At 50.1% G+C, this 11,854-nt stretch overlaps 1 protein-coding gene across 1 annotated transcript in view; it reads left to right on the top strand.

Moving 5' to 3' along the window:
- FGD1 (FYVE, RhoGEF and PH domain containing 1) overlaps positions 1–11,854 on the top strand; it is a 40,976-nt gene that overhangs the window by 2,667 nt on the left and 26,455 nt on the right. Inside the window, exon 2 of the mRNA XM_015598388.1 lies at positions 7,605–7,700. The gene's annotated coding sequence lies outside the window, so the exon portion shown is untranslated. The remainder of the gene's footprint in view (positions 1–7,604; positions 7,701–11,854) is intronic.

The raw sequence follows: 11,854 nt of genomic DNA, 5'->3' as shown, positions 1-11,854 counted from the left end.
TTTTTTTATCTCTAAGATGAGGATTGGTAGGTACTAAGACGGGTGTTAGGGAAGGACCTGGCCTCCCATCCAGCCATTCCTTACTCTGACTCACTGTGTGACACTGGCTGAGTGACTTCCCTTGTCTGAGCCTCAATTTCCTTATCTAGAGCATGCCATGAGGAATCTATGAGATACTGGTTGCAAAGCCTGCAGAATGAAATAAATTTTTTTTAAAAAATAAGAGAAAAACCTTCTGAAGAGGAGGCGGAGGAATTACTCAGGCCCTGGTAAGGCAGGCACTGGGCCATGTGATTCACAGCCTCATGGGGCGTGAGAGGGCTACCTCCCCCACTGCCCAGTCGGCCCAGGGGTAGGCACAAGTGACTTGTTTCTCTATAGTACTTGTCTATAATTGGTCCAAATAGGGCAGGGTTGGTGGTTGTAGGGTGTGTGTATGCGTGTGTGCATATTTATGTGTGTGAGAGAGAGACAGAAAGACAGAGACAGATAGAGTTTATGTCTTGAGCTTCAATTAAAGGGTTGAAACATTTTATTCCACATATTAAGATTTCTGTGTGCTTACCAACTTCCTCAGACTGCTGAGGCCATTATGGAATCACCATCCTTAGGGCCCAGTGGCCCATCCTGTGGGAAACTTTTTAAAATAATGTTTATATCTTATCCATGTGAAGATCCTTTAATTGCTTCAGAGTGCTCCTCGATTCCTGGTGGGGGAGGGGATTATTTTTATGTCCATTTCTCGGACTGATAAAACCTATGGCTTCTTTGGGTTACTGAGATAACCCAGTGAAATGACAGAGGGGGCTTTGAGAGAGTCGGAAAGGACTTCGCAGGTATAGGTTAGCTCACAGAGATTTGTGGGGAACCCTTCCCTATTCCTCAGGGTCGAGGCCTTCCTTTGAAGGATATTCAAAGGAAGAATATCCTTCCTTTGCTCAGTAAAGGGTAGTTTGGCACCTGACCATAGCTCAGTCGAAAGAGTTGTTACCTGTTGCTTTTTCATGGGTAGCAAAAGGGCTGAACCAATTGAGGCCAGCAAGAGGGCCTGCTCAGAGACCCAAGGAGTTAGAATTGGAGATGGAAGGGCCCCTAGACACTATCTTGTTCTGGGTTTCCCAAACTGGGTAAGCATCAGAAACCCTTGTTCACTTTGAAAAAATAAACGTAATTCCTAGACTCCACTCTGGAGCTCCAGAATCTTGGAGTTACAACCCAGGAATCTATTTTCAGAGCTCCCCAAGTAATTCCGATGCACAGCCTAGATTGGGAGCCACAGGTCAAGCCCATTTCCCAGTTGGAGCAGTGGAGACTCAGAGAGTCAGTTAGCCATGGTCCTACAGTGAGTCAGTATCATTAGGGCCAGGAGAATGCATCTGCCTCCCCTCTGAGGCCTTCTCCCCAAGGCCATCTGTGGGCTTCACTCACTTCCAGTCCCAAAGGGAGGCATGTGATCTAAGCTACAGAAAGTGAGTCAACTCCTCATCCACATACAAACACTGGCTGCCTCAGTTTGCCCTCTATGTTCAGCTCTCTCTAATAGCTGCCATTTGGAAGTTCAAGCTGGAAGGCAGCTGCAATTCTGGGACCCTAGGCAGAGGAAGTCCTGGCATCAGCAGCACCCAACACAGGGCCTAACCCTAAGGAAGAGCTGTAGAGGGGTGTCAGCGAGGTTTGTAGAGCGAGGAGGGACATGAGGTACAGTTCAGGTAGGAAGTTCGATGGGAGCAAAGGCACTGAGACATGGGACATCCTGGGGACTGGGGCTGGTATTGGGAAAAGTGAACAGATAAGGCTGACAAAGGGACCTTATAAAGGGGAACCACTGAAGAGTTTATTAAGCAAGGGAATGACGTGCTCAGATGTGTTTGAGAGATCCCCAGAGCTGCATGTGGAGAGTAGATGGTAAGGGTTTAAGAGCAGGAGCAGGGAGACAGTCAGGCAGAGTTTGCAGTTACCCCAGCGATGGGTGATGGTAGCTTCAGTTTGAGCCATGGTAGATAAAGAGGGTAAGACCCGAGAGATAGACATTTGGGTGCTAACATGGGCAGACCTTGCTGGTGGCTTACGTATAGAAGCTGAGGAAAGGGGGGAAGTCCAGGATGAGTCTGGCTTGTTTTCTAAAACCAATTACAATGACCCAGTGGGTGGTGATGGTAGGGCCATTTACATGTAAGAGAAGGAGCAGGTTTAGGGGAAGATACTGAGTTGTATTTGAGACTTGCTGAGTTGGAGAGACCTGGGGGGACCTCCAGATGGAGGTGGCCAGCAGGCATTTGGATGTAGGGTTGGAAAGCTCAGAAGAGAGGTTTTAGCCAGAGATGTTTGCTAGTTTTCACTACCAGTGCATACCATGGACCACACGGCGGCTCATGGGGAGAGCATGCGTGGTTCTTGGGGCCAGTCCCATCCTTGAAGACAGATAGAAAGGTCAGCAGTCATGCTGGGGTGGATCACTCATTACCTGCACAAACTTTGCCTCAGAAATGCCTTTGGGGCATATTAAAGCGTATTTGCATAAAGTGGAGACCATTTCACATACACCGAGAGTAGTGGCTGTTGCAAAGAACTGAGAGAATACACCTGAAAACCAAGTCACACATCAGTAATTCCTGTAGTTCCCTCGATGTTCTCCCTGTTGAGGGCATCCTGAGAGGCCATAGAGGGAGGCTTATGGTAAGAAGAGGGGGCTCATGACAGGAGGGGTTGGTGGGCAGTGCTAGGGATTTTTGGAGAGCAGCAGTTTGAGATTCCAGGGATGTGTCTGAGAAAAGACCTAGATTTGGTTCCTAGTCAACTGAGGCCTTCCAAACAAACAACAAAATGTAAAGACTTGGGTAGCTGGGAAAATGACTTCCCCAAACAGTAGTAAAAGAATTGAAGTTTCTATATTGCAAATGATTGGCACCACCATTCCTTGGCCCTTTCAGGTGCCTCTGTCCCTGGGGCAGGGCCCAGCTGAGGCTTCCTGCCCCCTTAAGGGGGAGTGACAGCTAACAGTACCTCAAACAGACTCAAGCCATGGCTTTTGGGGGGCCAGTTAGCTAAATGCCTTAGGCAGATGTGGAGCTGGCCAGACACTGTCTGGGTGGGGCTAAGACCTGTCTGGAATGAGGGCTGGAAGCACAGTCTGCCACTGGCCAGTCCGGGAGTTAAGTTCCCTTATCTGAAGAGAGCAGATATCCTTGGAGCACTAAGTCCGGCCCCTCTAGTTTCTTGGACCTAGAAGGTATCACACCTCCAAAAGGTGCCTCAAAACACACACAGGGCTGGAGACAAGGCTGCAGGGCAGCTGTGAAGGAGCCTCAGCACTCCTAGGTCTGCCATTGGTTTATTGCACCCCCAGGCTTCCCTTTTCCCCATTTGTAAGTCTTGGACTTGGTCATTGCATTTGTCTGACATATAATAGGGTGTCAATAAATATTTGGTGAGCAGTTAAGGGAAAGTGACAGAGGGGAGAAAAGAGGGCATTTATTCATTTTACAAACGTTTATGGAGTACCTCCTTTGTGCTGGCCCTGTGCGAGGTGCTGGGTGGGCAACAAGGCAGGCACAATCCCTGTCCTCATGGAGCTCCTTTCTAACAGGGAGACATACATGACAACTAATTCTAAGTGCAGATACTGCAGGAACATATGAGGAGGGGGCGGGCAAGGAAAAGAGGAGAAGTGGAAAAGCCATTCAGACCAAGGGAATGACATGTGCCAAAGCCCCAGGCAGAAGGGAGCACTTTCGAGGAACTGACAAGAGGCCATTGTGGCTGGACAGAGGGGGCAGGGAAGTGTTCCTGAGCTGGGCCTTACTTGTCCCCATGCTCAGGAGTTCGGAGTTCACCCCAGAGGCAAAGCAAAGGGAGCCCTTCGCAGGGCTGCAGAAATTGGAAGGGACTATGTTTTCACGAGCTGTTTGTAGTGTGGAGAGTGCCTTGTAGAGGGCCCTGAAGATGAGACGGAAACCAGTTAGGCTGGAGTGGTAAAAAATATATGGATTGTAGAGCTACTAAGAAGTTGAATCTGCAGGATTGGAGTCTGGCTGGATGTGTGATTTGAGAGGGAGAGAAAGAGAAAGAGAGGAGTCATGGAGAAAGCCCAGCCCCTGGCTTGAGGAGCTGAGTGAATGGAGGTGCCATTCCTGGGATGGGGAAGGAAGGAGGAGGAACCAGTGAGGGGCTGGGGTAGGGGTGTGGTTTAGAGCGCACTGAGTCTGAGGAGCCTGAAGACAGGGCACCTAGGTGGTGGTGCCCAGTAGGCATCAGCTGTGCCCATCCTGACCCCAGAGTAAGGCCTAAGGTTGAGGGGCACAGGTGTGTGGGTGAGGCCCAGAGGGGGAGTGGCAGGTTCTGCCTGGTGCTGGCAGCTTCTAGCCCTCCAGGGCACTTCCCCGTGCAGGGAAGGGGTTAAGTCATGGAGGGATGGCTCCTGGAGAAAGCGGGGAAAGGCGGGACTGGCAGGGCTGGCCCCAAGGAGCTGCAGCTGGCAAAGAAGCTCTTCCGCCTGGGCCTCCTAGGCCGGCGCTGCTGCCTTCGCCTTTACCTTCACCTTCCCTGCTCCCCCTCCAGCTTCTGCCAGGCTACCCTAGGCCGGGCCTCCCGCCTAATGCATTCCAGGTGTGGACACGGCCCCTCCCCCACCCCGGGGCTGCTGAAAGGGGGCAGGGAAGGTGTGGGTCTTTCACTTTGCATCTCTTAAGGGCTCCAGCCTCTAGGCCTCCCTGCCTGCTGTGTCTCCGGAGAATTCCTTCAGGGATTTCTGTCTACTCCCTGTGGCTTTGGCAGGGTGAGAATCCCCCAGGTCCAGCCCTTCTATTTTCTAGCTTCATGTGACCTTGGGCCAGTCACTTCACTTCTCTGAGCCTCGGTTTTCTCATCTAGAAAATAGGGTTATCATTCTCCACCATCTAGGGTTGTCGTAAGAATTAAATTCTACAGGTAAAGCCCGCAGCTCTCATCATGGCACACTGTAGCCATCAACAAATGGCCCTGGACTGCCCTTTTTGTCCCTGCCCCTTTGCCTCTCTGGCCTGCATTCCTCTGTCTCTGTCTCCCTTCTGACTTGTCCCGGAATTTTCTGGCTTCCTCTCTAGTTGTCCAGTTCTCTGGGTCTCTGTAGTTTTCCTGTCTTCTCCCTCCTTGTCTTTGTCTCAGTCTCTCTGTCTTTTTCCTTCATAATCTCTCTCAATTTTGACCAGGACTTTGATGAGGAGGAAGGGGAGATGGGTGGGTGTTTGGGTCCCTGGGGTCATACACAGCAGAGGTCAGAGAGGCCATCCCCTAGTGGCTTTGTCCTCACTAGGAGGGAAATCCCAGCCAGCGTGGCAGCCCTGGGACCTGGTAATTACTGCCCCTAGTGCTCCCAGCTGCAGCTCCACTCCTCTCCCTTCCCTTCCTGTCCTCTGAAGTCCCCATCCCCTCCCGGGGGTGGAGCTACCACCCCCATCCTTCTCTGGCCTTAGGTCTAGAGACACTGGGAGGAGGTAGCCAGGCCCTCACTGCAATTTAGCAACTAAAAGAGGGAAGGGCTGCCTGTACTCCCATGTGGCTGTGTGGTTTGTGTGCGTGCGTGTATGTGTGTGTGTGTGTGTGTGCGTGCGTGCGTGCGTGTGTGCGTGCATGTACGCATGCCTGTGCCTGGCTGCCTGGCTGTCTTTGTCCCCATGGGTCTGTTTTGTGTATATCTTAATGTTCTTCTTTCTGTTTGTCCGTGTGTATGTTTGACTGTGTGTCTGTAAATTTGTGTATGTCTATGCGTGTCATGGGGCCTGTATATGTTGTTGTATGTTCCTGTATGCCCAGGTATGTGTAGGTCTTGGCTCTGTCTAAGCCCCTCGAGGTTTCTAGATGTTTCTGCATGTGGATCTTTGTATGTAGATCTTGTGTATGTGTGTTTCTATCTGTCTGTGACCGTTTGTGCTAGTGTCCGTCTCTGTATGTCCCCTAGTACCTTGGTGCTGGTGGTTAATGTGGGAGGGGGTGCCTGCCTGTCTTTTTCTCTTTCCTGCCCCTTCCTCCTGCTCTGGAACCTTCTTGCAAACCCGAGCTCTCTGTTCACACTGTGCCCTCAAACACACTCTTCACTTCTCCACCCCTACTATTCACACCTTTGCTCACTTTTCTTCCCTTGCCTGCAGGACCATGCCCAGTCAGTCCATACCTATAAAAGCATACCCCATCCTGGACTGCTGAACTCAAAAACTACCTCCTTTAGAAAGCTCTCTCCCCGCTTCCTTTCCAAATGTGATTTCCCAACTCAGCAAACATTGACTGAGGATGTTCTCTGTGACTCTAGACACAGACACACTTGGGATACAGTCTCGACTCAACCACTTCTAGCTGTGTATCCTCAGGCAAGTTATTTTACTTCATTGTGCCTTAGTTTCCTCATCTATAAAACTGAGCTAATAAATAGCACACAGGGTTGTTAGGAGGGTGCTATACAAGGAAGCATCAACATAATGCCTGGTTCAGAGTAGGTACTCAACAAACAGTTGAATCCCCATACCTTATATCCTTCACTAAAAAGTGAATACCTTGAGTTCCAGAGAGTTCAGATAGTTCTTGTAATCCCCTGTTCTCTTCTCCAGGCATCCTGCCTAGGTCAGAATGTGAACTGGACCAGACAGAACAAAAAGCAGATTCCACTTCAGGGAACTGCCAACAAGTATTACCTAAGTCAGTCCCCTGAGCCTGCTCAGGTCCAAGGGAGACTGGGCTCTTCTAAGGGGGTGGTGGATAAGGGGACCTTCATGGCTGCCACCCAAGAGCCAGAGCACATAAGATAGGACAGGAGGTAAATAGCAGAGGTGGGAGGGGCTTTAAGGACCATCTAACTGAGATACTGCAAAGTGGTGGCCACAAGTAGAATTTGACTCACAAGTTTCATTTGACCTACTCACTGTTTTTAAAATTAGGGGATTTCACATAAAAGTCTGGATTTCTGGTTTTCTTGAAATATTGGAAGATCTGAAAAATACAGAACCCTGTTACAGCAAGGTGACAATTAGCTAGAGGGGAGGAGCTGCTGTCCCTATTTTGGGTGAGGCTTATGCTCTCCTGTTTACCCCAGTCCTAACTATTTCCTATTGACTTAGACTGTCCCATTTGACAGAAAGTTCCTCACTTTACACAAGGGGCCTCACTTTACAGAAGGGGCTTCACTTTACAAAAAAAGAGTTCCTCTATTTTACCAGAGTCTTCTATTTTGTCAAAGAGTCTTTTATTTACAGACAAGTCATCCATTTTACAAAAGGGTCTTTACTTTCTAGAATACTTTCTCATTTTACAGAATGTCTCTGCACTTTGAAGAAGGCTCCTCCATTTTGTAGAAACTTCTTCCCTTTACAGAACAGACCTTCTCTTTATCAAAGAGACCTCCATTTTAAAGAAATTTTTTCCATTTTGCCAGAGGGAACACTCTGGGAAGCTCCCTACTTGCCAAAATTACTCCCACTTTCCAAAAGTGCCTTCACTCTGTAGAAGGTGCCTCCATTGTTCTTTAGAGTCCTTCTGTTCAGAAGACCAGTTTGTTTCAGGGAAGGAACCTTATAGCTACCCACAGGGTTCCCCCTGCACTTCTCACACTTGACAGAGCTTTGTGTTTGAACTTTCAGAGAGAACATCTGCCAGGTCAAGCAAGGCCTGGGTGCAGTCTGGCCACAAAGGTGAAGTGAGGAAGCTGGGCTGGACCCCATGTTCAAAGGAAAGAGGTGGGGGAGCTATGCCTTTTCCCCAGCTTTTTTCTCAAGCTAAGGGACTCCCCTTCCCCCCATGGATGTGGCTTCCCAAAAAGCACTTTCTTATTTGTTGTTCTTTCTTCTCCACTCCCTCTGTTCACTTTCCCCCATCCTACCCCACCCCCAGGAATTCCAGCAGTCCCTGGGGCCTACCTCTTAGCTTGAAGAGACAGAAATCTGGGTGTGCACTGGAGATCAGGAGGCCTGAGTGCTGGGGCCAGCTTTGGCCCACTCTAGCATCTCACCATTTTTTCACAGTGAGGAGCAAATACATATTCTCCCCATTTTACAGATGGGGAAATTGGGGTCCAGATCTGTGAAGTGACTTCCCAGGTCACCAGGGAGTTAATGGCCTGGACAAGGTTCAGTCTGTGGCCCTATTAGCTAGCTGTCTTGAAATTAAGCCGGGTCTACAGCTGGGAGAAGGGAGAGGGGGTGCTGCTGACCAGGGAGAGGGAAAGCTGGGAGCCGAAATTCCCAGAAAGAGTTGAGGGAGAAGCAGTGGCTGGTTGCCATGGGAAGGGGCAACCAGAGGAGTACTTGTCTCAAACTCAGTGAGAGGATAGACTTGCTCTGCCAGTAAGCCCAGAAGCATGTGCTCGAGGTGCCTACTAAACAGGGTCATGCAGCAACCAGAAACAATTTTTGGAATGATTTTACTATTTCAGTAACAATGAGGTATCATGGGAAATTTCAAAACTGTTATATTTGTAACATTTACTTTACAATTTTTTATGGTTTATAGCTTGAATTAAATTTGAATGTGGGAGTGTGCACCATTGTCTTTTCACTGCCACCTGCCTCTAGTAAGAATTCTACCCTGATCTGAGGAGCTGTTGTGGAGAGGGGCTGGATTCTGTGTCTGTCTCTGGCTGGTTTGGTCCTGTTTCTCAATGTGTCGATAGCTTTGTGTTGGGTTGCAGCTTGCAGCCTGTGGGCTTATGTATCTGTGTGAGTGTGTCTATATGTATAGTGTCGTGTCTTTGTGCAGGTGTGGTTCTATTGGCTCTCAAGTTATACCCAAATTGCTCTATGGTTGGGAGGCACTACGTCCTTTCCTTTCGTGGTCTCATGGATTCCCAAAAACAGGGAGCCGTGATTATTATCCGATTTACCAGACAAGGAAACTGAGGCTCAGATAGCTGGAGAGGCTTGCCCACTGTCACACAGCTAGTAAATGGAGGTGCTGGGATTTAACTGCAGACTGTGTGACTTCCGAACCAGCTGTTCCTAATGAAGGTTCCACGACACCTTAACCCATGAAGTCCAATCAGCAAATGTGATCATGCCACCCTTCTTTGGAATAGCCAAGTACCACAGGTTTTCAATTATTGATTTTGTTTTTTAATAAATGAGACCAGATTCAGGTTTATCCCTGAAATGTCACTGTCATGAGCATTCAGGAGACCACTGCGGGGAAACTGGGTAGACTCCACAGCTTGCCTGAGACCTAATGGATAAGAGTCCGGGAGTCCCTGGCCTCCAGGTGCCACCTCGGAGGCCTGGTTCTGCCTCATTCACGCGAAGCCCTCCTTGACAAGGGTTGCTGGAATTCACCCAAAAAAGTAGTTAGATTTGAATTTCAGATATACAACAAATAATTTTTGGTATAGCATAGTAAGTTTTTAGTATAAGTATGTATGTATGAGACATGCTAAGAAATTATTCACTGTTTATCTGAAATGCAAATTTAACTGGGCAGCCTATATTTTATCTTGCCACACCGTGGCTGGCCTTTCTCTCCCCTGAGCTTCCCCAGTCCCGATAGGCTGACCCCCTTGCACCTCCTGAGGCCACACTTAGCTTCTCCTGAATGAGATTCTTTTCTCTTTGTGATTGAGAGCTCCCTGAGGGTCAAGATCAAGATTGCCCTCCAGCCTGCCAAGGGCACATGCCCATTCCTCCACCCCACAGCAGAGCTGGGGCAGTGCCCAGGCACTCCTGAGGTGCCCTGGATATGCTTCCTGTGGATGACAAGAGACACTGTAGTGGCAATAGTGGCTGTGTGTGTGCATACTGTGTCAAGCACGTTGCACACAGACCCGTGAACAGCTCTGGTTCTCACTAGGTCTTTGAGGGCTGTTCATAGTCAGTGTGTGTCTGGGTACAGTTTCACAAAGTTATAAGGTTTGGTGTGACTTTCTGTGGAGGTGGGGGCTTTGTGGCCTCCTACTCCAGTGGGCACTGGGGACTCTAGTAAACCCAGTGGTAGAAGAGGCAGTGCTTGCTGGTGGAGGCTTTGTCGAGATGTGTAGAAGTGGGTGCGCGCGCACACGAGAGAGAGAGCTTGATGGATTGTCTACCATAAAAAAATGGGCTGGAGAAAACCAATGTAGGACCCAGCTGAGTGGGGAAGGGATGGGGCGGTAGGAAAGGCAGTGGTATCTAGGAATGGGAGGGCCTCCCCTAGAGCACTCCTAGAGCAGGGATAGGATTTTCACATCCCCCAGCACAGAATCAACTGGGCTTAGAGCGGGGTTAAAAATATTTGAGGGATTAAATGAAGCCGAGGGATGCCAGAAAGTCCAGCAGATCATGAGGGACCACGGAGGCCTAGCTGAGAAGTTTCTATTTACCCCATGGGAGTCACAGAAGGTTCTTGTGCAGGTAAGTGGCATGGCCTGAGCTGAAGTTTCATGCAGCCACCTGGAGGGAGCAAGACCTGGGGCCAAGGAGAGCACTAAAAGAAAACATAGGAAGAGACAGGTAAATGTAGGCAGAGGTACAGGGAAGGGGAGCACTAAAATAGGAGAGGGAGGGATCTTGAACCTGCTTTCCTTCAATGAAGTCTCACCTGGTTCTTGCCAAGGCCTAGGTTCCTGAACTGGATCCCTGTTGTTCATCTTCCTGTGGGCAGGCCTAGGGGAGTTGCTCTCCCTAGCCACACTGCAGCTCACAACTTTCTGAAGCATTGAGGTACACCCCCACTCCTCCTGGTTTCCTTCTTTCCCAGCTTCCCCTTAGAGAGCATGGTTAAGAAACGAGTCCAGACCAGAACCAGTCTGCTGAAAGTCTGCCATTGACTTGCTGTGTGATCTCGGGCAAGTCACTGCCCCTCTCTTTGCCTTCATCTCCTCATTAAAAACTGGGCTGACAATCCATGCCCCTCTCACCTGGGAATCCAGAGTGCCCCAGAATATCTGAATTTCATTCAGCCTCCCATTCTGCAGGGCTGCCTGCACAGAGGCAGAGAGAAAGGAAAGGCAGGCCCATCCGTGGGCTCCCAGGTGAGGTGGGTGAGGAGGGAGAAGAAGGTGGGCCAGAGCAGGGCCATGAAGGGTGGTATGGTCACCCTATCCCCAGGACAACGAGTGAGGCAGAAGGAGAGAAGCCCTGGCCAGGCGCCCCGGACTGGGTGGGGACGGCTTGCCCAGGGAAGCCTGACTGCTTTGAAGTTGTGGAGACAGGGTCAAATGGGCTCCTCCAGCCCTAGGAGGCAGACAAGGGACACCTAGGACCCCAGCATCTATGTATGTATCTATGTGCCTGGCTTTACTCTTTGGATCTCTGGCCCTGTCAGCTACTCTCTGTGTCTCACTTTGTCTGGCCATGTGTCTCTCAAACTATGTCTCTGCCTATGCCACCCTCCAGGTGATTCATCCTCTTCAACCCCACACCCAGGGGGAGGGCAGGGCAGGACCAGGCCAGGATGTGCTGAGCAGGGCAGGGTGAACAGCCCAGCTGAGCTGAGAGGAACACTTTCTCCCTCCTAGCCAGGGCCCTGCCTGCTCAGGTGGGAAAGGAAGTGAGGAAACTGCACCCAAAGCAAGGTACAGGGGTCAGGGAGAGGGGCTTCATCTGGGGCCTGGGGCACCATGTTTCCTCGGGGCTGGGAGGGAATCTTGGCCTGAGTCCCTGGGGCCTACCTGACTGGACTGTGGCCAGGGTGGGGTCAGGGACCCAGGGAAGCTGCTGAAACTCCGGAGGTTGAGCTATACTCCTTCCTTCCAGGACTGGGAGACCTAAAATTTCCTGTGATGATCCTGTATGGTATCTCTGTGTGTGTTTAGCTGTGTGTTTCTGTAACAGGCCATATGACCGATTAGAACAGGAGGCAAGAGAGAGAGAGAGAGAGAGAGAGAGAGAGAGAGCAAGCGAGAGAGAGAGAGTGTGTGTGTGTGTGTGTG

Source organism: Pteropus alecto, unplaced genomic scaffold, assembly GCF_000325575.1.
Source record: "Pteropus alecto unplaced genomic scaffold, ASM32557v1 scaffold249, whole genome shotgun sequence".
Classification (NCBI taxonomy): domain Eukaryota; kingdom Metazoa; phylum Chordata; class Mammalia; order Chiroptera; family Pteropodidae; genus Pteropus; species Pteropus alecto.
Note: the sequence above shows the minus strand (reverse complement) of the source record. Positions and strands in the feature narration are given on the sequence as shown.